Source organism: Zea mays, chromosome 1 (assembly GCF_902167145.1).
Source record: "Zea mays cultivar B73 chromosome 1, Zm-B73-REFERENCE-NAM-5.0, whole genome shotgun sequence".
NCBI lineage: Eukaryota > Viridiplantae > Streptophyta > Magnoliopsida > Poales > Poaceae > Zea > Zea mays.
In genome coordinates, this window is record NC_050096.1 from 73,133,520 (window position 1) to 73,156,013 (window position 22,494).

The following is a 22,494-nucleotide window of genomic DNA, read 5'->3' on the forward strand; positions in this document are numbered from 1 at the left end:
AATTTAACAATGTCTTCCAAGCATGGCTATGGACAGGTACCTTTGGACTCAGGTTAAAAGCATACACGACAAGAAGAGCATGATCGTGACGAAGGTTGTCGTTGCTCCGAAGCTACGCGCAAGGGAGCTTCAGCTCAATCGCGGAAAAAGAAACCGACTTAAAGGGGAAAAGGCTATCTAGTCCTCATAGATTTTTCTATAAGTCAATAGTAAATGTAAAGGGCATAACTGTAATTTCTCACAGGTTGTGTCCTGTGCCTATAAATAGATGAATAGTACCCCCGTACTGTTCACGCTGACTTGTACTTGCTGATGCGTCACGCTTGTACTTTTTACCTTCTGTCAAGCCGAAGGTACATTTGTAATTTAGCATTGTCCCTGTATTTTTAGAATAATATATTGATAATGAATTAATAATATTATGTGATTGCTTATCTTGCCTCTTATATCCCATATGCTTCTTCTTTTGTTAACATATATCACGTTGATGAAGGTATGTCCTTCATAACCTTCGTCTGAAGATCATTATATCCTAAGGGAAATAATGCTTTGAAGGACGAAGGACATTAACATTTAACATTCTGTGTTGCCTTATTCTTAATTCATAGCACTTGAGAACAAGTCCCCAACACCGACCTGAGGTCAATCTTAGATAACACCCTAGCACCTCTCATCTGATCAAATAAGTCATCAATACGAGGTAACGTGTACTTGTTCTTAATGGTGACATCATTAAGTGATCTATAGTCCACACACATCCGTTGCGAACCATCCTTCTTCTGTACAAACAGTACCGGTGCTCCCCAAGGTGAGGAACTCGGACGAATGTACCATGCCTCTTGCAACTCGGTTAATTGTTTCTTAAGTTCTTTTAACTCTTCCACTGACATCCTATATGGCCTTTTTGAAATGGGAGCAGTACCAGGTAAGAGATCAATGACGAAGTCGACTTCCCTATCTGGTGGCATTCCGGGTAACTCTTCAAGAAAGACATCTGGAAAGTCTCTAACAACTCGGATGTTTTTACCCACGAATTTTCCATCTACTAGAAATATGGCAGGTCTGGTAGAGGCGGTTATGGTAATCTCTACTTCAAATCTTTCTCCCTTGGAACTGGTGAGTTCTATGGTCCCCTTTTCACAGTGTATAACTGCCTTTGCTTTCCTCAACCAGGACATCCCGAGAATCAGATCTATACTGCTTTCTTCTAATACTATGGGTGTAGACCAGAATTCCCTTCCCATGATTGTCAGTGTTAATCTTTGTGTCATATAGTTTGCTTCAACAGGTCCTTTAGGTGTAATTTCTACCATAGGTGTTTTCATATTTTGTAGTGGTAATTCATCGGTGGATGAAAATCGAGCAGACATAAACAAATGCATAGCTCCAGGATCAAATAATAATGCTGCTAGAATTGCATTAATGTAAAACATACCGATAGCGATGTCCGCACCGTCAGTAGTGGCCTCAGCACTGACTTGGTTAACCCTGGCAATGCTGAATCCCTTGCCAGGAGTATGTTGCTTGTTCTGAGCTGGTGCACTAGAATTCCCCGCCGGACAAGCATTTGCATAGTACCAATCTGACTGCACTTGAAGCATGTAGGGCCCATCTTCTGTCCTATAGGCCTCGCTGGGGTGCTAGTGGGGGTAGCTTGACGAGTGTGGGCGTCTGTGGAGTCCCTTGTGGAATGTGCTGAGCTGGGCATTGTCCTCCTCCTGGATGAGCTGGTGTACCCTGGGGCGACATGTATCGAGGGCGAATACTGCTGCTACCCTGCCCCTGGGTAATGGCCTTCCGCTTCATGTCACCCAGTTGAACACACACTTGTGTTCAATAGCTAGAGCTTTATCGAGGAGCCTCTAAAATGATGGGATGGTATGAGAAACCAGTGCATACTGTAGTGGCCCATTGAGTCCTTCTGTGAAGTGCTCTTGCTTTCTCTCATCATCAGCCACCTCATCAGGAGCATATTTTGATAGCTGAATGAATCTATCACGGTACTCGCTGATAGACATGTTGCCTTGCTTTAATGATAGAAATTCCTTCTTTTTAATCTTCATCAGTCCAGCAGGAATGTGGTAGTTTCTAAACTGTGTGGTGAATTCCGCCCAAGTAATAGTGTCAGCAGCGTCATGGGCAGCAACATAAGAATCCCACCAATCAGCAGCAGGACCAGTTAGACGACCAGAAGCATAGAGAACCTTCTCCCGGTCAGAGCATTGGGCAATGTTTAGCATCTTCTCCACTGCCTTCAACCAATCATCAACATGCAATGGATCTAGTGAGCTGGCAAAGGTAGGTGGCTTGTGGCTCATAAATTCCCATGGTAGTGGGGCTTGCTGCTGTCGCCCCATCCTCTCCTAACACATCTCCTCTCTGTCTTGGCACATCTTCTGACGCTCCTATCGCATCTGCGCATGCATATCTGCCATAGTATCAGCCATCTGTTGCATCATCTGCATCTGGGCTGCAACTACTGGATCAGTTCCGGCTGGTGGAGGATTTGGAGGATTCATCTCTTCTTGTTGTTGTTGTCTAAGTACCCTCCGGTTGTGTGGATTGTCGGGTAGATCAATTCCTCCTCCCTTCCTGGTATTGACCATCTGGGTTAGAAATACATGGTAAGACAGAATTATAGAATAGACGAGTAATTATGAGGTAGAATCTTTTGGGGTTTTATTAACTAAGTAGATTAATGTCACCTACTTATACTAATTACCTTATGGTGGTACATGCTAGAATGCCCTGCTATACTGATTCAATCAATCAAAGAAGCAAATTAAGCATTTATCATAAGAACAAACATCTAATTATTTTAAGTAGTGATTTTTTTAATTTTGTCTTGGGTCTCCTATCTCTTTAGAGGGTCATGGATGTAGGATTCCAAAATGTGAAATCCTCCTTGTCTTAGAATAGAAAAGGTAAGAATAAACAGAGTAGAACAGTAGAAGGTGAGACAGGATCAAGAAAAGTATAGAAAGAATCAGAGTAAGGTAAGTAGGTAATGGTTTTGTCTAGATCTATCTAGGTTTTGTCCTACAGTCAATATTTCCTCTGATACCATTTCTGTCACACTCAGATTTAAAGGATAAAGTCGGGTGCGTCTCAAATGTGCGCCAAGGAAGAACTTCACATATAATGACAGAATATATAGAGATAAATGTCATAAATATCATAAATGTACTTATTACATAGTGAAAGTCTTACAAAATAAATGATAATGATAAAACGAACTAAATATATTATTTCCCTAGCACCACAAAGCTGACTGGGAGATGCCACCTAGATCAACTCGTAAGCTTCATTGTAGGGCGACTCCTCTTCAACCACCTGCTCTTCACCTGTGGGGGCGGTTTATATATCGCAAGAGTGAGCTCACAAAAGATCATAGCTCAACAATTTGTGGGGAATAATGTGCATGAACTCACCAAAGGTGGGAGTTCATGTGAAGTGTAAGGCTAATCAACAAAATACAGCTGAGCATTGCTTTTATAAGTTGGTAAAAATTTTATTAGCAATTACTAAGTGTAAGTAAATACCAAACCATAGTAATAACAGATCAAAGTAATAATAAATAATCCCAATGCGATGCAAATGACAAATTGAATTTAATTCCATAAATTAATCATGTGAGGGTCCGAGCTGCTCATGACCGTGAACACGACTGATATACCAGTTTCACACTCTATAGAGGTTGCGCATCTTTACCCACAAGTCATGTTACCCATCTGCCAAGGGTCATGAATCCCATACACCTCTACCAAGGAAGTGAGACAGGGTAACACTATGAGGCCTTTACAAAGTTTCACTAGCTTCAGAAAACCCGCTACATTTTCTAGGAAGCTCCAAGGGCCTCCCCACACTGACCAGTCCCCTACTGCCCTTGCCCCTATCGAGTAAGGTAGTCCTCCACTAGCTTTCCTAGTTAGTCAGCCAAGGGCGTCCCATACCACCCTTGTGGTAGCACTGTTTTCCCGGGTGGTCCCTCCATGTTCCAATTAACATAATAATCTTTTCATGATTAGTAAATAACAAACTGATAATAAAAGTGTGATCATGAATAATATGTATCTCCATACCCAAAACCACATAAAGCAATAGCAAGTACTACCCAAAAAGTTTAGTGGAATCAAGGTATAAAGATAGTCAAAACTAGCGTAACCTAAAGGGTCCCATCAAAATTAACCTATGCAGATTATTATGATTAATAAAAACATGACTAGGTAAAACAAGTGATCAAGGGCATAACTTGCCTTCAACGAGCTCCTGCTCAGCAGTCTCCACCTGCTGAACCTCTGGATCCTTTTTGGCTGGCTCGTCTACTGGCAACAATACAAACAAACATGGTATAGCAAAAATTAACATCACACCAAACAACAGAATAGAATGTATGATAATATTCTACGCTGCGTAACAAGATTGTAGGAACAAGAATCACTAAATTCGGAGTTATGGTTATTTAGTTATGAATTTATGAAGCTATTTAGTACCTAGAATAGAGTAATTCAAGTGAACAATTTTAAACCAAGTTTCATGCCTAAACAGAGGTACTAGGTGATGAACAATATTAAAACAAAATTATTGCCACTGGAATGGATCAATTTGGAGCTAAAATGGATTAAATATGATTTATACAAGTTTCTGGATTTATTTTTGTACTAAAAATCCATTCCCATAATTCTTTTTACTATTTTCTCTATTTCCTGGACTGCGCGTATAATACTCAGAGAGTGCGGGGGCTAACTCGCAAAACCTCCCAGACTCAGTCTAACCCAAGATATGTTGCGGGTTGATTCCCAATAAGTGCAAGGACTTTTTAGCAAAAGTAACGCGACAAAAGGGTATCGTCTGAATCTGGCCGCCCGATCAGAAATGGACGCGCCAGATTAGATTTAGGCCAGTTATGAACCCGCTCTCATTCCTAGTTGCCGGATCCGAGATCCACGGCCCCCGTGTTACAATTCCCTCGGACACTCACTTGCCGCACGATCAAAATCCAATGGCCATGATCAAGTCTACCGAACCGGTACGCGTCCGACTCAATCACAATCATCCATTTTCAATCGGAAGGCCAGAGTTTTATTCTTATGTGATCTAATCACTGTGGCCAACTACCATCGGACGGACGGCGGCCATCTTCACCACCCGGTGACTGGCCAGCGGTGCCTGTGCTCCATACACGGCGGTGGATCTTCAGAGCCGCACACCCCCCGCTCCTACCATACCCTAAAATAAACCCCGATAGGTGCTATGCAAAGCCACAGCCAAAACGAATGGTAGGGAGGGGTTTTTACCCGAGTGGTCGCAGTGGGGAAGGCTAATCCACAGCGAGGCGGATCCCTGGGTTCCCACAAAGTCTGACGAGCAATCGCTCCATGCCCAGTGGCCGCCTCCGCCTGTGGACGATGTGGCACCCTTCCAGAACACTTGGAGTCGCTCCTAGGCCGATCACCGGGGACCCGATGTCGACGACTACCCGATTTGGTCACGGCGACACGCTTATCTCCCGATAAGCTCTCGGTGTGTGGGTGGACCGGTTCTTCTGAGTTCCCAATGACGGGAGATGGGGATGTGGCCTTAAAGCGTGGAGGTGCGCGGTGATCCCGTGGACTCCGAGTCAACCGGCGAGCTTTTCTCGCGGTGTGGTTGCGGTCAGCGCGGATGGTTCGGTGGAGAAGAACGTGCCGACAACAGGGGCCCACAGGTCAGTGTGTAGCGTCGGCAGCCGGGGTCGCGCGTATAGGTGAACGTCGGGGCAGTCCCACATGCCAGAGATCCACGCACTCGTGGTTTGCTGGGCTGAGCGCGCAGAGGAGTCAGGATGGGCCGAAAATGGCACCCCGACCCAAGTAAGCTTTCCTTTCTTTTTCTTTTCTTTTATTCTCTTTTCTTTCTTATTTTTGAATCCAAATTTGAATCTCAAATTTGTGGTGAATATGTCCTCATTTAAATTTACAACTGAATGCACCAGTTAAGTAAGAATTTATTCTTATTTTTATTTTATTTTATGTAGTATTTTCTTATTTCTTTCCCATTTCTAGTTTATTATTCCAATGCTCTAAATTGTATTTCTTTGGTTAAATTCTAATTTATACATTATCACATCTTTATTAATCTTACTAGTATTAGATGCACAACCATAAGAACTCAACATGATGCCTGGCTTTACTTTTTATGATTTAGTAAAGAATTATTATCTTTTAATTATGTTTAGTCACATGACTCAAAAAGTAGAGGGCAAATCATATAAGGAGATCAACTCTTTTATAAGTTTTATAATTTGGGTGTTACAACCTAAATTTGTTTTGTAAGTTTATGCATCTGGAGGGACAAGTTGGATAATCGATAGTGGGTGTACAAACCACATGATACGGGAGAAAAGGTGTTCTCCTATGAGAAAAATGATGATCCCCAAAGAGCGATTGCATTTGGGGATGGAAATCAAGGTTTGGTCAAAGGTTTGGGTAAAATTGCTATATCTCCTGACCATTCCATTTCTAATGTCTTTCTTGTAGATTTTTTAGATTACAACTTGCTTTCTGTTTCTCAATTATGTAAAATGGGTTACAATTGTCTCTTTACTGATATTGGTGTTACTGTCTTTAGAAGAAGTGATGATTCAATAGCTTTTAAGGGAGTGTTAGATGGTCAGATATATTTAGTCAATTTTAATGATAACAAAGCTGAACTAGACACTTGCTTAATTGCTAAGACTAATATGGGCTGGCTCTGGCATCGCCGACTTGCTCATGTTGGGGTGAAGAATTTTCACAAGCTTCTAAAGGGATAGCACATTTTAGGACTAACAAATGTTCATTTTGAGAAAGACAGGATTTGTAGCGCATGTCAAGCAGGGAAGCAAGTTGGAGCTCATCATCCACACAAGAGCATCACGACGACCGAAATGCCGCTTGAACTACTCCACATGGATCTATTCGGTCCGATAGCTTACATAAGCATCGACGGGAGTAAGTATTGTCTTGTTATTGTGGATGATTATTCTCTCTTCACTTGGGTATTCTTTTTGTAGGAAAAATCTCAAACCCAAGAGACCTTAAAGAGATTCTTAAGACGAGCTCAAAATGAGTTTGGATTGAGAATAAAGAAGATTAGAAGCATCATTGGAATGGAGTTCAAGAACTCTCAAATTGAAGGATTTCTTGAGGAGGAGGGCATCAAGCATGAGTTCTCTTCTCCATACACACCTCAACAAAACGGTGTTGTGGAGAGAAAGAATAGAACTCTTTTGGATATGGCAAGGACCATGCTTGATGAGTACAAGACACCGGATCAGTTTTGGGCGGAGGCGATTAATATCGCCTGCTACTCCATCAACCGTCTCTACCTTCACCGAATCCTTAAGAAAACATCGTATGAACTCCTCACCGGTAAAAGGTCCAATGTTTCTTATTTTAGAGTTTTTGGGAGCAAGTGCTTTATTCTTATTAAAAGAGGTAGAAATTCTAAATTTGCTCCTAAAGCAGTAGAAGGCTTTTTACTCAGTTATGACTCAAACACAAGGACATATAGAGTCTTCAACAAGTCCACTGGATTAGTTGAAGTTTCTTGTGACATTGTGTTTGATGAGACTAATGGCTCCCAAGTGGAGCAAGTTGATCTTGATGAACTAGATGATGAAGAGGCTCCATTCGTCGCACTAAGGAACATGTCCATTAGGGATGTGTGTCCAAAAGAATTCGAAGAGTCTTCACAAGCACAAGATCAACCATCATCTTCCATACAAGCATCTCCACCAACTCAAGATGAGAAAATGGCTCAAGAGGACGAGGATCAAGATCAAGACGATGAGCCACCTCAAGAGGAGGACATTGATCAAGGGGGAGATAAAGATAATAAAGACAAGGAAGATGATCAAGAGATTCAAGATCAAAGACCAGCGCACCCAAGAGTCCACCAAGCAATTCAAAGAGATCACCCCGTCAACTCCATACTTGGTGACATTCACAAGGGGGTAACCACTAGATCTCGAGTTGCCCATTTTTGTGTACATTAGTCTTTTGTGTCTTCTATTGAGCCATATAGGATAGAGAACACACTAAGAGATCCGGATTGGGTGGTGGCAATGCAATAAGGGCTCACCAACTTCACGAGGAATGAGGTATGGCATTGAGTTCCAAGTCCTGACCAAAATGTTGTAGGTACCAAGTGGGTATTCTGCAACAAACAATATGAGCATGGTGTGGTGACTAGGAACAAAGCCCAACTTGTAGCCAAAGGTTATTCACAAGTCGAAGGTTTGGATTTTGATGAAACCTATGCACCTATAGCTAGGCTTGAGTCAATTCGTATATTACTTGCCTATGCTACCTACAATGGCTTTAAGTTGTATCAAATGGACGTGAAGTGTGCCTTCCTCAATGGCCCTATCAAGGAAGAGGTATATGTTGAGCAACCTCCTGGCTTTGAAGATAGTGAGAATCCTTGTCATGTTTATAAGCTCTCAAAGGTGCTTTATGGGCTAAAGCAAGCCCCAAGAGCATGGTATGCATGCCTGAGAGACTTTCTTATCAGTAATGGCTTGAAAGTTGGAAAAGCTGATCCTACTCTCTTCACTGAAACAATTGCTAAAGATTTGTTTATATGCCAAATTTATGTTGATGATATTATATTTGGGTCTACTAACAAATCCTTTTGTGAAGAATTTAGTAGGATTATGATATAGAAATTTGAGATGTCTATGATGGAGGAGTTGAAGTATTTCCTTGGATTCCAAATCAAGCAACTCCAAGAAGGCATCTTCATCTGCCAAACTAAGTACATTCAAGACATACTCAAGAAGTTTGGGATGAAGAATGCCAAACCCATCAAGACTCCCTTGGGAACAAATGGGCATCTCGACCTCGACATGGGAGGTAAATCCGTAGATCAAAAGGTATACCGGTCGATGATAGGATCTGTCGGGGACCATAATTAGGGGTACCCCCAAGGCTCCTAATCTCAGCTGGTAACCCCCATCAGCACAAAGCTGCAAAGGCCTGATGGGAGCAAATCAGGTCAAGGCTCCGTCCACTCAAGGGACACGATCTCGCCCCGCCCGAGCCCAGCCTCGGACAGGAACAATAGACCAAGGCAGATTCACGCCTTGCCCGAGGGCTTCCTCAAGCAATGAGCGCACCTTCGAATCGCCCGAGGCCCAGCTCGGGCAGGCTTCGCCGTGAAGCAACCTTGGCCAGATCGCCATGCCAACCGACCGTATCGCAGGAGCATTCAATGCAAGGATCGCCTGACACCTTATACTGACGCACGCTCCTCAGTCGACAAGGCCGAAGTGACCGCAGTCACTTCGCCCCTCCACTGACTGACCTGACAAGAAAACAGCGCCGCCTGCCCTGCTCCGACTGCTGTGCCTCTCGCCAGAGTGAGGCCGATAGCAGCTAAGTCCAGCCTCGGGCGCCATAGGAAGCTCCGCCTCGCCCGACCCTAGGGCTCGGCCCCCGCCTCGGCCTCGGAAGACGGTCTCCGCCTCGCCCGACCCCAGGGCTCGGACTCAGCCTCGACCTCGGACGACGGTCTCCGCCTCGCCCGACCCCAGGGCTCGGACTCAGCCTCGACCTCGGAGGAGTCACCGCCTCACCCGACCTTGGGCTCGGACCGACCACGCAGCAAGGGGGTACATCATTACCCTACCCCTAGCTAGCTCAGGCTACGGGGAACAAGACCGGCGTCCCATCTGGCTCGCCCCGGTAAACAAGTAATGATGGCACCCCGCGTGCTCCATGACGACGGCGGTTCTTAGCCCCCTACGGAAGCAAGGAGACGTCAGCAAGGACCCGACAGCTCCGACAGCTGTGCTCCTACAGGGCTCAAGCGCTCCTCCGACGGCCACGACATCACATGAACAGGGCAACAACACCTCTCCAACAGCCACGTCGGCATGTACGTAGGGCTCTAGCTCCTCTCTGCTAGACACGTTAGCACATTGCTACACCCCCCATTGTACACCTGGGCCTTCTCCTTACATATATAAAAGGAAGGTCCAGGGCCCTCGTACGAGAAGGTGGCCGCGCTGGAGGACGGGCTGACGAACAAGGCTCTCTCTCTCTCTCTCTCTTCCACGCGAACGCTTGTAACCCCCTACTGCAAGCGCATCCGACCTGGGCGTAGGACAACACGAGACCGCGGTTCCCCTTATTGCTTCCCCCTTGTGTTCCGTCTCGCGCCGACCCATCTGGGCTAGGACATGCAGCGACAATTTACTCGTCGGTCCAGGGACTCCCCCGGGGTCGAAACGCCGACAGTTGGCGCGCCAGGTAGGGGCCTGCTGCGTGTTGACGAACAGCTTCCCGTCAAGCTCCAGATGGGTAGTCTCCAGCAACCTCTCCAACCCGGGACGATGCTCCGTTTCAGGAGTCTTGAGTTCATGTCCCTCGACGGCAGCTACGACATGATACTCCTTCCTCCGCCGCGCGACAACGACAATGGCGGCCGTCAGCCCGCTCGCCGGCGGTGGAATCGACGATGTCTTCCCCACATGGCGGAAGAACAACATCCGGGTCTGTCCCATCACCTTCCCCGCCGACGGAGGAGGAGGCGGGGCAGCCATGGCCAAGCAGGAGGCGGCACCTCGTTGGCTGTCGAGCGAGTCGACGACGCCGGTGCCCCAACGGGGGACACATCGGACGTTGACCTCGCGTCTGAGACGAAGACGAGCGTCGTTTCCCCGCGACACGCCAGCCCCAAGCAGACAGACGACGCCAGCACGCTCGCGAAGGACTTACTGGGCGTTAGCCTCGTACCTGAGACAACGGTGCAGTCCGTCCCTAACGCGACTTCGTCACCATCCGTCGATCAAGAGGTACCGTCCGTTTCCCATCCAGTGCCTTTTAGATTCAGCTTCGACCCACCAAGTGACCCCGCTTCGGTGGACGCTTTCATAAAGGCATATCCTCACCTTCTGGGGTACCATATGTGGTCAACCTGGGACCGACTGACGGCCGTCTCGACCTATGGGCCCCCGGGTTCCGAGGAAGATGACGAGCCCGACTCTGGTTGGGATTTCTCCGGGCTCGATAACCCCAGTGCCATGCAGGACTTCATGACCGCATGTGACTACTGCCTCTCCGATGATGGCCACAACCTTGACGATGAGGACTGTGGCCCAAGTCGCGAATGTTTCCACGTCGATCTAGGGGTCTCGACAAAGGCAACCACCTTGGTATGCCGAAGGACGGCGATCCCCCTAGGCCTGCGCCTCGCGTTGACATCCTTCGGGAGCTAGCTGTGGTCCCAGTCCCTACGGGGGGTCAGGACGCACAGCTCGAGCAAATCCGCGAGAAGCAGGCCAGGCTCGACGAGGAACCAGGACAACTTGTGCAGCTCCGGCAGAATATCGGGCAGGAGTGGGTAGGCCGAGCACCAGCCGGAGAAGCGCGTCATCTGGCCCAGGACGTCTAGCACCGCATCGCCGACGATGTCAGCGTGAGGCTGCCCCCAGCTTCCAGTGGGGTCAGCTAGAACCTGGCTGCAGCGGCAATACTACTCAGAGCGATGCTGGATCCATCCACCACCGAGGGGCGGCGTATCCAGGGAGAGCTCAAGAATCTCCTGGCGGATGCCGCGGTCCGACGGGCCGAGAGCTCCGCCTCCCAAAGGCAGGGGTACCCCCCGGAACATCGCGCCGCGACTTCCCGATTCATGCGGGAGGCCTCGGTCCACACCGGGCGCACGCGGGACACAGCGTCTGTGGCCCCGGGTCGCCTCGGCAACGAGCACCACCGCCACGACCGTCGAGCCCACCTCGACGAGAAGGTGCACCGAGGCTACCACCCCAGGCGTGGGGGACACTACGACAGCGGGGAGGATCGGAGCCCTTCGCCCGAATCACCCGGTCCGCAGGCTTTCAGCTGGGCCATACGACGGGCGCCGTTCCCGACCCGGTTCCAAACCCCGACTACCATCACCAAGTACTTGGGGGAGACAAGGCCGGAACTGTGGCTCGCGGACTACCGGCTGGCCTGCCAGCTAGGTGGAACAGACGATGACAACCTCATCATCCACAACCTCCCCTTGTTCCTCTCCGACGCCGCCCGGGCCTGGCTGGAGCATCTGCCTCCTGCGCAGATCTCCAACTGGGACGTCCTGGTCAAAGCCTTCACCAGCAACTTACAGGGCACATACGTGCGCCCTGGGAACTCCTGGGATCTCCGAAGCTGCCGTCAGCAGTCGGGAGAATCCCTGCGGGACTACATCCGGCGATTTTTGAAGCAGCGCACCGAGCTGCCCAACATCACCGACTCGGATGTCATCGACGCGTTCCTCGCCGGCACCACTTGCCGTGACCTGGTGAGCAAGCTGGGTCGCAAGACTCCCACCAGGGCAAGCGAGCTGATGGACATCGCCACCAAGTTCGCCTCTGGTCAGGAGGCGGTTGAGGCCATCTTCTAAAAGGACAAGCAGCCTCAGGGGCGCCAGCCGGAAGACGTCCCCGAGGCGTCCGCTCAATGCGGCACCAAGAAGAAGGGCAAGAAGAAGTTGCAAGCGAAACGCGACGCTGCCGACGCAGACCTTGTCACCGTCGCCGAGCACAGGAACCCTCGAAAGCCTCCCGAAGGCGCCAACCTGTTCGACAAGATGCTCAAGGAGTCATGCCCCTATCATCAGGGTCCCGTCAAGCACACCCTTGAGGAGTGCGTTATGCTTTGGCGCAACTTCCACAAGCCCGGGCCACCGGCGGAAGGTGGCAGAGCCCACGACAACGATAAGAAGGAGGGCCACAATGCGGAGGAGTTCCCCGAGGTCCACGACTGCTTCATGATCTACAGTGGGCAAGTGGCGAACGCCTCGGCTCGGCACCGCAAGCAAGAGCACCGGGAGGTCTGCTCAGTGAAAGTGGCGGCGTCAGTCTACATAGACTGGTCCGACAAGCCCATCACCTTCGACCAAGGCGACCACCCCGACCACGTGCCGAGCCCGGGAAAGTACCCGCTCGTTGTCGATCCCGTCATCGGCAATGTCAGGCTTACCAAGGTCCTCATGGACGGAGGCAGCAGCCTCAACATCATCTACGCCGAGACCCTCGGGCTCCTGCAGATCGATCTGTCCACAATCCGGGCCAGCGCGGCGCCCTTTCACGGGATCATCCCTAGGAAACGCGTCCAACCCCTTGGGCAACTCGATCTGCCCGTCTGCTTCGGGACTCCCTCCAACTTCCGAAAGGAAACCCTCACATTTGAGGTGGTCGGTTTCCGAGAAACCTACCACGCAGTGCTGGGGAGACCATGCTATGCCAAGTTCATGGCCGTCCCCAACTACACCTACCTCAAGCTCAAGATGCCGGGCCCCAACGGGGTCATCATCATCGGCTCCATGTACCGACACGCGTACGAATGCGACGTGGAGTTCATGGAGTACGTCGAGGCCCTCGCCAAATCCGAGGCCCTCATCACCGACCTGGAGAGCCTCTCCAAGGAGGCGCCAGATGCGAAGCGCCACGCCGGCAACTTTGAGCCAGCTGAGACGGTTAAGTCCGTCCCTCTCGACCCTAGCAACGACACCTCCAAGCAAGTCCGGATCGGCTCCGAGCTCGACCCAAAATAGGAAGCAATGCTCGTCGACTTTCTCCGCGCGAACGCCGAGGTTTTTGCGTGGAGTCCCTCGGACATGCCTGGCATACCGAGGGATGTCACCGAGCACTCGCTGGATATCCGAGCTGGAGCCTGACCTGTGAAGCAGCCTCTGCGCCGATTCGACGAAGAAAAGCGCAGAGCCATAGGCGAGGAGATCCACAAGCTGATGGCTGCAGGGTTCATCAAAGAGGTATTCCATACTGAATGGCTAGCCAACCCTGTGCTTGTGAAAAAGAAAGGAGGGAAATGGCGGATGTGTGTAGACTACACTGGTCTAAACAAAGCATGTCCGAAAGTTCCCTAGTCCCTACCCTCTGCCTCGCATCGATCAAATCGTGGATTCCACTGCTGGGTGCGAAACCCTGTCGTTCCTCGATGCCTACTCAGGGTATCACCAAATCAAGATGAAAGAGTCCGACCAGCTTGCGACTTCTTTCATCACACCCTTTGGCATGTACTGCTACATTACTATGCCATTCAGTTTGAGGAATGCGGGTGCGACATACCAAAGGTGCATGAACCACGTGTTCGGAGAGCACATTGAGACGAGGAAAGCCTCCGACCTCCTCTCTGACCTTGAATTGACATTCAAGTGTCTCAAGGCGAAAGGCGTAAAACTCAATCCCGAGAAGTGTGTCTTCGGGGTCCCCCGAGGCATGCTCCTGGGGTTCATCGTCTCTGAGCGGGGCATCGAGGCCAACCCGGAGAAAATCGCGGCCATCACCAACATGGGCCCCATCAAGGACTTGAAAGGAGTACAGAGGGTCATGGGATGCCTTGCGGCTCTGAGCCGCTTCATCTCGCGCCTCGGCGAAAGAGGCCTACCTCTATACCGCCTCCTAAGGAAGACCGAGCGCTTCACTTGGACCCTCGAGGCCGAGGAAGCCCTCGGGAACCTAAAGGCGCTCCTTACAAGCGCGCCCATCTTGGTGCCCCCCGCTGCCGGAGAAGCCCTCTTGATCTACATCGCCGCTACCACTCAGGTGGTCAGCGCCGCGATCGTGGTTGAGAGACGAGAAGAGGGGCATGCATTGCCCGTCCAGAGGCCAGTCTACTTCATCAGTGAGGTACTGTCCGAGACCAAAATCCGCTACCCGCAAATTCAGAAGCTACTGTACGCGGTAATTCTGACGCGGCGAAAGTTGCGACACTACTTCGAGTCTCATCCGGTGACTGTGGTGTCATCCTTCCCCCTGGGGGAGATCATCCAGTGCCGAGAGGCCTCGGGTAGGATTGCAAAGTGGGCCATGGAGATCATGGGCGAGACAATCTCGTTTGCTCCTCGGAAGGCCATCAAGTCCCAAGTCTTGGCTGACTTTGTGGCTGAATGGGTTGACACCCAGCTTCCAGCAGCTCCGATCCAACCGGAACTCTGGACCATGTTTTTCGACGAGTCACTGATGAAGACAGGAGCGGGCGCGGGCCTGCTCTTCATCTCGCCCCTCGGGAAGCACCTCCGCTACGTGCTGCGCCTCCATTTCCCGGCATCCAACAACGTGGCCGAGTACGAGGCTCTGGTTAACGGGTTGCACATCGCCATCGAGCTAGGGGTCCGGCGCCTCGACGCTCAAGGCGACTCGCAGCTTGTCATCGACCAAGTCATGAAGAACTCCCATTGCCGCGACCCGAAGATGGAAGCCTACTCCGACGAGGTTCGGCGCCTGGAGGACAAGTTCTACGGGCTCGAGCTCAACCACATCGCTCGACGATACAACGAGACTGTGGACGAGCTGGCTAAGATAGCCTCGGGGCGGACAACGGTTCCTCCGGACGTCTTCTCCCGAGACCTACATCAACCCTCAGTCAAGACTGACGACACGCCCGAGCCCGGGGAGGCCTCGGCCCAGCCCGAGGCACCCTCGGCCCCTGAGGGTGAGGCACTGCGCGTCGAGGAAGAGCGGAATGGGGTCACGCCTAATCAAAACTGGTAGACCCCGTACCTGCAATATCTCCACCGAGGAGAGCTACCCCTCGACAGAGCCGAAGCTCGGCGACTGGCGCGGCGCGCCAAGTCGTTCGTCTTGCTGGGCGACGAAAAGAAGCTCTACCACCGCAGCCCCTCAGGCATCCTCCAGCGATGCATATCCATCGCCGAAGGTCAGGAGCTATTGCAAGAAATACACTCGGGGGCTTGCGGTCACCACGCAGCACCTCGGGCCCTCGTTGGAAACGCCTTCCGACAGGGTTTCTACTGGCCAACCGCGGTGGCCGATGCCACTAGGATTGTACGCACCTGCCAAGGGTGTCAATTCTACGCAAGGCAGACGCACCTGCCCGCTCAGACCTTGCAAACAATACCCATCACCTGGCCGTTTGCTGTGTGGGATCTGGACCTCGTCGGTCCCTTGCAGAAGGCACCCGGGGGCTACACGCACCTGCTGGTCGCTATCGACAAATTCTCCAAGTGGATTGAGGTCCGACCCCTAAACAGCATCAGGTCCAAACAGGCGGTGGTGTTCTTCACCAACATCATCCATCGCTTCGGGGTCCCGAACTCCATCGTCACTGACAACGGCACCCAGTTCACTGGCAGAAAGTTCCTGGACTTCTGCGAGGACCACCACATCCGGGTGGACTGGGCCGCCGTAGCTCACCCCATGACGAATGGGCAGGTAGAGCGTGCCAAGGGCATGATTCTGCAGGGGCTCAAGCCGAGGATCTACAACGACCTCAACAGGTTCGGCAGGCGATGGATGAAGGAACTCCCCTCGGTGGTCTGGAGTCTGAGGACGACGCCAAGCCGAGCCATGGGCTTCACGCCGTTTTTTCTAGTCAATGGGGCCGAGGCTATCTTGCCCACAGACTTAGAATACGGTTCCCCGAGGACAAGGACGTACGACGACCGAAGCAACCAGTCCAGCCGAGAAGACTCACTAGACCAGCTGGAAGAGGCTCGGGACGTAGCCTTACTACACTCGGCACGGTATCAGCAGTCCCTGCGACGCTACCACGCCCGAGGGGTTCGATCCCGAGACCTCCAGGTGGGGGACTTGGTGCTTCGGCTACGACAAGACGCCCGAGGGCGCCACAAGCTCACGCCTCCCTGGGAAGGGCCGTTCATCATCGCCAAGATTTTGAAGCCCGGAACATACAAGCTAGCCAACAGTCAAGGCGAGGTCTACAGCAACGCTTGGAACATCCGACAGCTACGTCGCTTCTACCCTTAAGATGTTTTCAAGTCGTTCATATACCTCGTTTTACATACACAAATAAAGTCTACCCATCAAGGAAGGGTCAGCCTTGCCTCAGCAAAACCCGACCCTCCCTCGGGGGCTAGAAGGGGGGAACCCCCTCTACGTCAAGATTTTCCTTGAAAAAAGTCTTTCTGCCAGAACATCTTTCGTGCTTTTCGACTACTTCGATAGTGGGATCCTGAAAACGACGGAGTACACGTAAGCAGCAAGGCCGACCGAGCCGAGGGACTCCTACGCCTCTGGGATACGGATACCTCACTCATCACCTTCTGCGATAAGTAACTCACGCTCGGATAAGCGATTCTGCTGACCGAACAAGTCTTAACGCTCGAAAACTTTTCTGCCGAAATGATTTTTCGTGCCTTCTCAACTATATCGATAACAGAATCCAACAGACGAGTAAGAGTACATGTAAGCTTCAAGGTCGACCGAGCCGAGGGACTCCTACGCCTCTGGGATACAGATACCTCACTCATCACCTTCCGTGAAAAGTAACTCTCGCTCGGATAAACGATTCTGCTACCGACGAACAAGTCCTGATACTCGAAACAAGGGCAAAAGAAACGCAGCTTTACAACACAACGACTGTATGTTTGGGCCTCGGTGGCCGCAAAAAACATACGCATACTACAGACAAACTGATCCTGTAGATTCAGACATCAATAAGGGGGGCAGCAGCACCCTCGGCGTCGACTCCACCTTCAGCGGAATCCGACCCGGCCTCGGACGGCAACACGGTCGGAGGATCTCCACCTCGAAGAAAGATGTCAGCACAGCGCCTGGGCCATCGCCGCCAGGCCTCCTCCAGGAACCCGGCCCGAGCAGACGGCTTGATCAGCCGCTCCGTAGCCTCAGCCAGCTGTCCCCTGAGGACATCAGCCCGGCTCATGGCCTCGGCAGCCCGACTCCGGCGTCGGTTTCACCAGTGGACGACCCGACTAGGTTCCAGCCGCCGCTACTACACCTCCTCGGCCTGGGAAGTCACCTGCTCGTGGGCCGACGAAGTTTTCTTTTCGAAGCCAACTCCGCCTCTGTCCATGCTGACACCGCTGCCTCCGGCTCCGGCTCATCGCAGAGCTGCCTAGGGTTCCTTTAACTGAGCAAGAGAAGCCTCGGGCGGCAAGGCCGACCAAGCCGAGGGACTCCTACGCCTCCGGGATACGGATACCTCACTCGTCACCTTCCGCACAGGGCAACTCACACTTGGTTAAGCAGTTCAGCTAGCCGACAGGCGAGTCCTAGTGCTCGAAATGAGGAAAAAACACAGCTTTACGCCCAAATACACAGATGTTCAGGCCCCGACAGCCATAATGAACAGACACCAGCACTCAAGGTGCCATTGCAAACGGAACTCTGGTTCCACTCCCGCGGGTATGAACAACCTCCACATCGGAGAGCCTGCGGGACAACGAACTCCGGGTGACTCGCCAGCGACCTCTGCAGCAACAGCGATGGTCCCAGGACGGACGCTGCCGCCAGAAGGCTCTCGTTCGCGTCCCCACTCAAGGGACGAGAACCAGACATTAAAGCCAAAGAGCTGGAGGTGGGTCCGCGGGTAGCGCTGACGGTCTCGTCGGCGGAGAAGCTTTCTCCAGCTGCCACCACCTCAGCACCGACGGCGGCGTCCACCTGTCCACCAACACGGCACCAGCGGGCGCCGGCCGCCCCAAAGCGCATTAGCAGGTCCTCACTCCCGTCCTCGCCACGAAAACGAGAATGGGACCGTCCCAGAACACGAGTATCGCCCTCGCGGCGCATGACGTGTTGGGAGACCCCCCGGTGCGGCTGGCCACCGTCGCCCAGACAAAAGACAGAATGTTGCACCCTGGTTGGGTAGCAACAGTTCGCCTTCCCCGGCATGGCTGGAGGGCGCCTCCTCCGCAGAGCTGGAGGATGGTTTCCACCCCCAGAAGCTGGAGGAAGAAGCGGGACGCCGGCCCACACGAAGGCAGGCCCTGGCTCACCTCGCCCTCCGCCCCAACAAGGATGATGAAGATCCTTGAAGCTGAGGGCGGGGCAGAGGCCGCAACCCGGCTTGCTTCTCCCCACCACCAAACTGGTGGTCACCGTCTTGGGTGACCATCGGCGAGGGGATGCAGCCAGGCTGCCTGATGAAAATCCTTAGAGCCGAGCGATGGCTGAAAGGTACCAACTTCCGCAAAGTTGCGCTCCTCCAATGACAGCAAGACGAAAGCAACGCGGGCGCTCCCCGTCCGGGGGCTCGGAAGGTGGAAGGACGCGATGCATGAGGGGAGTGCGAAGGCATGGCTGCCATCCAAGGGGGTCGCCACCTTTTTAAAGGCGACTCTCCCCACTTGCGTCCTCAGCCGTCGCGGACTGAGTCTTCACCAACACGCTCCAAGGTCCTCCCCCTACGACACGGGGGCTGGGTCCCACGCGTCATGCGAGCTGGCCTAGGACAGAAGAAGCCAAACCGCCGCACGTGGAGCGCGTAACTGCCCAGCGGTTACAAGCACTCCTCCACTTTCGCCCAAACCAGCGGGTGAAAGGGCGAACCGCCATGCAGGCGGCATGCAACTGCACCAAGGGGACACACCCTTTCGACTTCGACGCGTCCAGCATGGAGGCCCAGGCCCACACGTCATGTAACCGGCGCGTCGGTTACTACGTGCAAGAAACTGCACCGCTACTAGCGCCAGTACCGCACCTTCTCGACTGCGGAACCGGTACCGTGACTCGAGGCAACCCTGCGCAAGGCCCAACAGTGCCAACCAAGCACATCGGTCACGGGTCAGTCAGCCGTGGGAGAAGGCGCGACTGTCGATATGGCCAAAAGTGGGCCGACAGTAATGGCGGCGGCAGGCGGGCGGAAGCAGCAGTCAAATCGTCTGCAGGCTCACGTCCCCTCCTGGGACAGCGAGAGAGCCCTCTCCCACGGCGTGAAGACGACGCGCCCGTGTTCCGTTCCTCGAACGACTCGCGCACGCACAACGGCTGCACCGTGAACCACTCGTCCCGTCGCATTAACTCTGCGGCAGGGCAGGCGACACCTTTGCCAGGCGAAGCGGGCGACGCTTCACCTCTGCCATGATGACCGCGTCAAAAAAGGTGTGCCACGTCGTTCAATTTCGTATCCTTTTCCTCTTCCCCTTTCTCTCTCTTGCTACAGGGACCGGGAAAGGGGATACTCCAAAAGGGATCCTTCTCCGCGAAGGAAGCAGGCCCCGAGCCCTCCTACTGATCCGAGGTTCGAAGGCTGGCCCCTCGGAAGGGTTCGACAGCCGCCTCAGAGCACTCGGGCTCCGCGCCCACTACTGGTCAGAGGTTTGAAGGCTGACCCCTCGGAAGGGTTCGACAGCCGCCTCATGCCACCCGGGCTCCGCGCCCACTACTGATCAGGGGTTCGAAGGCTGGCCCCCCAAAGGGTTCGACAGCCGCCTCAGAACACGCAGAGCGAGGGATGACTCTGGGTACGTCCGATACATGGCTGAGGCTCGGGCTACACTCTCGAGGTACCCTAGGACATTTCCGAGACCAGCAGGAGCGATTCTGTAACGGAATCCCATCAGAGGGAGGCATCGAGCCCTCGGACCCTATCAAACGGGACCGGGTCCGGCAAATCACCTGCAGGTACTTTTGGAGCGCGTCTCTAGGCCACTAGCCGACCCCTATCGAACGGGGCACGGGCGTCCACTCGGATCACCCGTTAGCAACTCACTGGAGACACCATGTTCGGCGCCCTCCGAGGGCAACATGGCGCTTTCCCCCCCTCCTCCTTGTGGAAAGGCGACGAAGGGGCGTATGATAAAAGCCGAGTCAGTCCTTGACCGTCCTCTCGCTCTATGCAGAGGCTCGGGGGCTGCTCTCGCAAACCCGGCTCCGGCCAACCCATTGACAGCGTCAACATACCAGCCCAAGAACTCGGAACCTGACTATGCACCCGGGCAACGACCAGTTCGCATGAGGGAACAACCAGACCGGCCGAGGCATCACGAAAGGCATTAAGACCTCGAAGGAGTCAAATCACTCCTCCGAGGCCTCGGGGGCTACACCCGGCGGGTGCGCTCGCGCGCACCCACCGGAACGAAATGCAACCGAGAAAGGCCGGTCCCCTTGCAAAAAAGTGCGACAAAAGCCTCCAAGCGAGTACCAACACTCCCTTCGAGGCTCGGGGGCTACTATCGAGGACCATAATTAGGGGTACCCCCAAGACTCCTAATCTCAGCTGGTAACCCCCATCAGCACAAAGCTGCAAAGGCCTGATGGGCGCAAATCAGGTCAAGGCTCCATCCACTCAAGGGACACGATCTCACCCCGCCCGAGCCCAGCCTCAGACAGGAACAATAGACCAAGGCAGATTCACGCCTCGCCCGAGGGCTTCCTCAAGCAACGAGCGCACCTTCGAATCGCCCGAGGCCCAGCTCGGGCAGGCTTCGCCGTGAAGCAACCATGGCCAGATCGCCACGCCAACCGATCGTATCGCAGGAGCATTCAATGCAAGGATCGCCTGACACCTTATCCTGACACAAGGTCCTCAGTCGACAAGGCCGAAGTGACCGCAGTCACTTTGCCCCTCCACTGACTGACCTGACAGGAAAACAGCGCCGCCTGCCCTGCTCCGACTGCTGTGCCACTCGCCAGAGTGAGGTCGACAGCAGCTAAGTCCAGCCTCGGGCGCCATAGGAAGCTCCGCCTCGCCCGACCCCAGGGCTCGGCCCCCGCCTCGGCCTCGGAAGACGGTCTCCGCCTCGCCCGACCCTAGGGCTCGGACTCAGCCTCGACCTCGGACGACGGTCTCCGCCTCGCCCGACCCCAGGGCTCGGACTCAGCCTCGACCTCGGAGGAGTCACCGCCTCGCCCGACCTCAGGGTCGGACCGACCACGCAGCAGGGGGGTACATCATTACCCTACCCCTAGCTAGCTCAGGCTACGGGGAACAAGACCGACGTCCCATCTGGCTCGCCCCGGTAAACAAGTATTGATGGCACCCCGCGTGCTCCATGACGACGGCGGTTCTCAATCCCCTTCGGAAGCAAGGAGACGTCATCAAGGACCCGACAGCTCCGACAGCTATGCTCCTACAGGGCTCAAGCGCTCCTCTGACGGCCACGACATCACATGAACAGGGCATCAACACCTCTCCAACAGCCACGTCGACATGTACGTAGGGCTCTAGCTCCTCTCTGCTAGACACGTTAGCACATTGCTACACCGCCCATTGTACACCTGAGCCTTCTCCTTACATCTATAAAAGGAAGGTCCAGGGCCCTCGTACGAGAAGGTGGCCGCGCGGGAGGACGGGCTGACGAACAAGGCTCTCTCTCTCTCTCCCACGCGAACGCTTGTAACCCCCTACTGCAAGCGCATCCGCCCTGGGCGCAGGACAACACGAGGCCGCGGTTCCCCTTATTGCTTCCCCCTTGTGTTCCGTCTCGCGCCGACCCATCTGGGCTAGGACACGCAGCGACAATTTACTCGTCAGTCCAGGCACCCCCCGGGGTCGAAACGCCGACAGGATCTTTACTCTGTTTATGTGCTTCACGACCGGATATTATGCTTTCTGTATGCATGTGTGCAAGGTTTCAGGCAAATCCTAAGGATGTTCACCTTAGGGCCGTGAAAAGAATCATGAGATATTTAGTTTATACTACTAAGTTTAGGCTATGGTACCCCAAGGGATCTACCTTTGATCTAATTAGGTATTCCGATGCCGATTATACCAGATGTAAAATTGATAGGAAGAGCACATC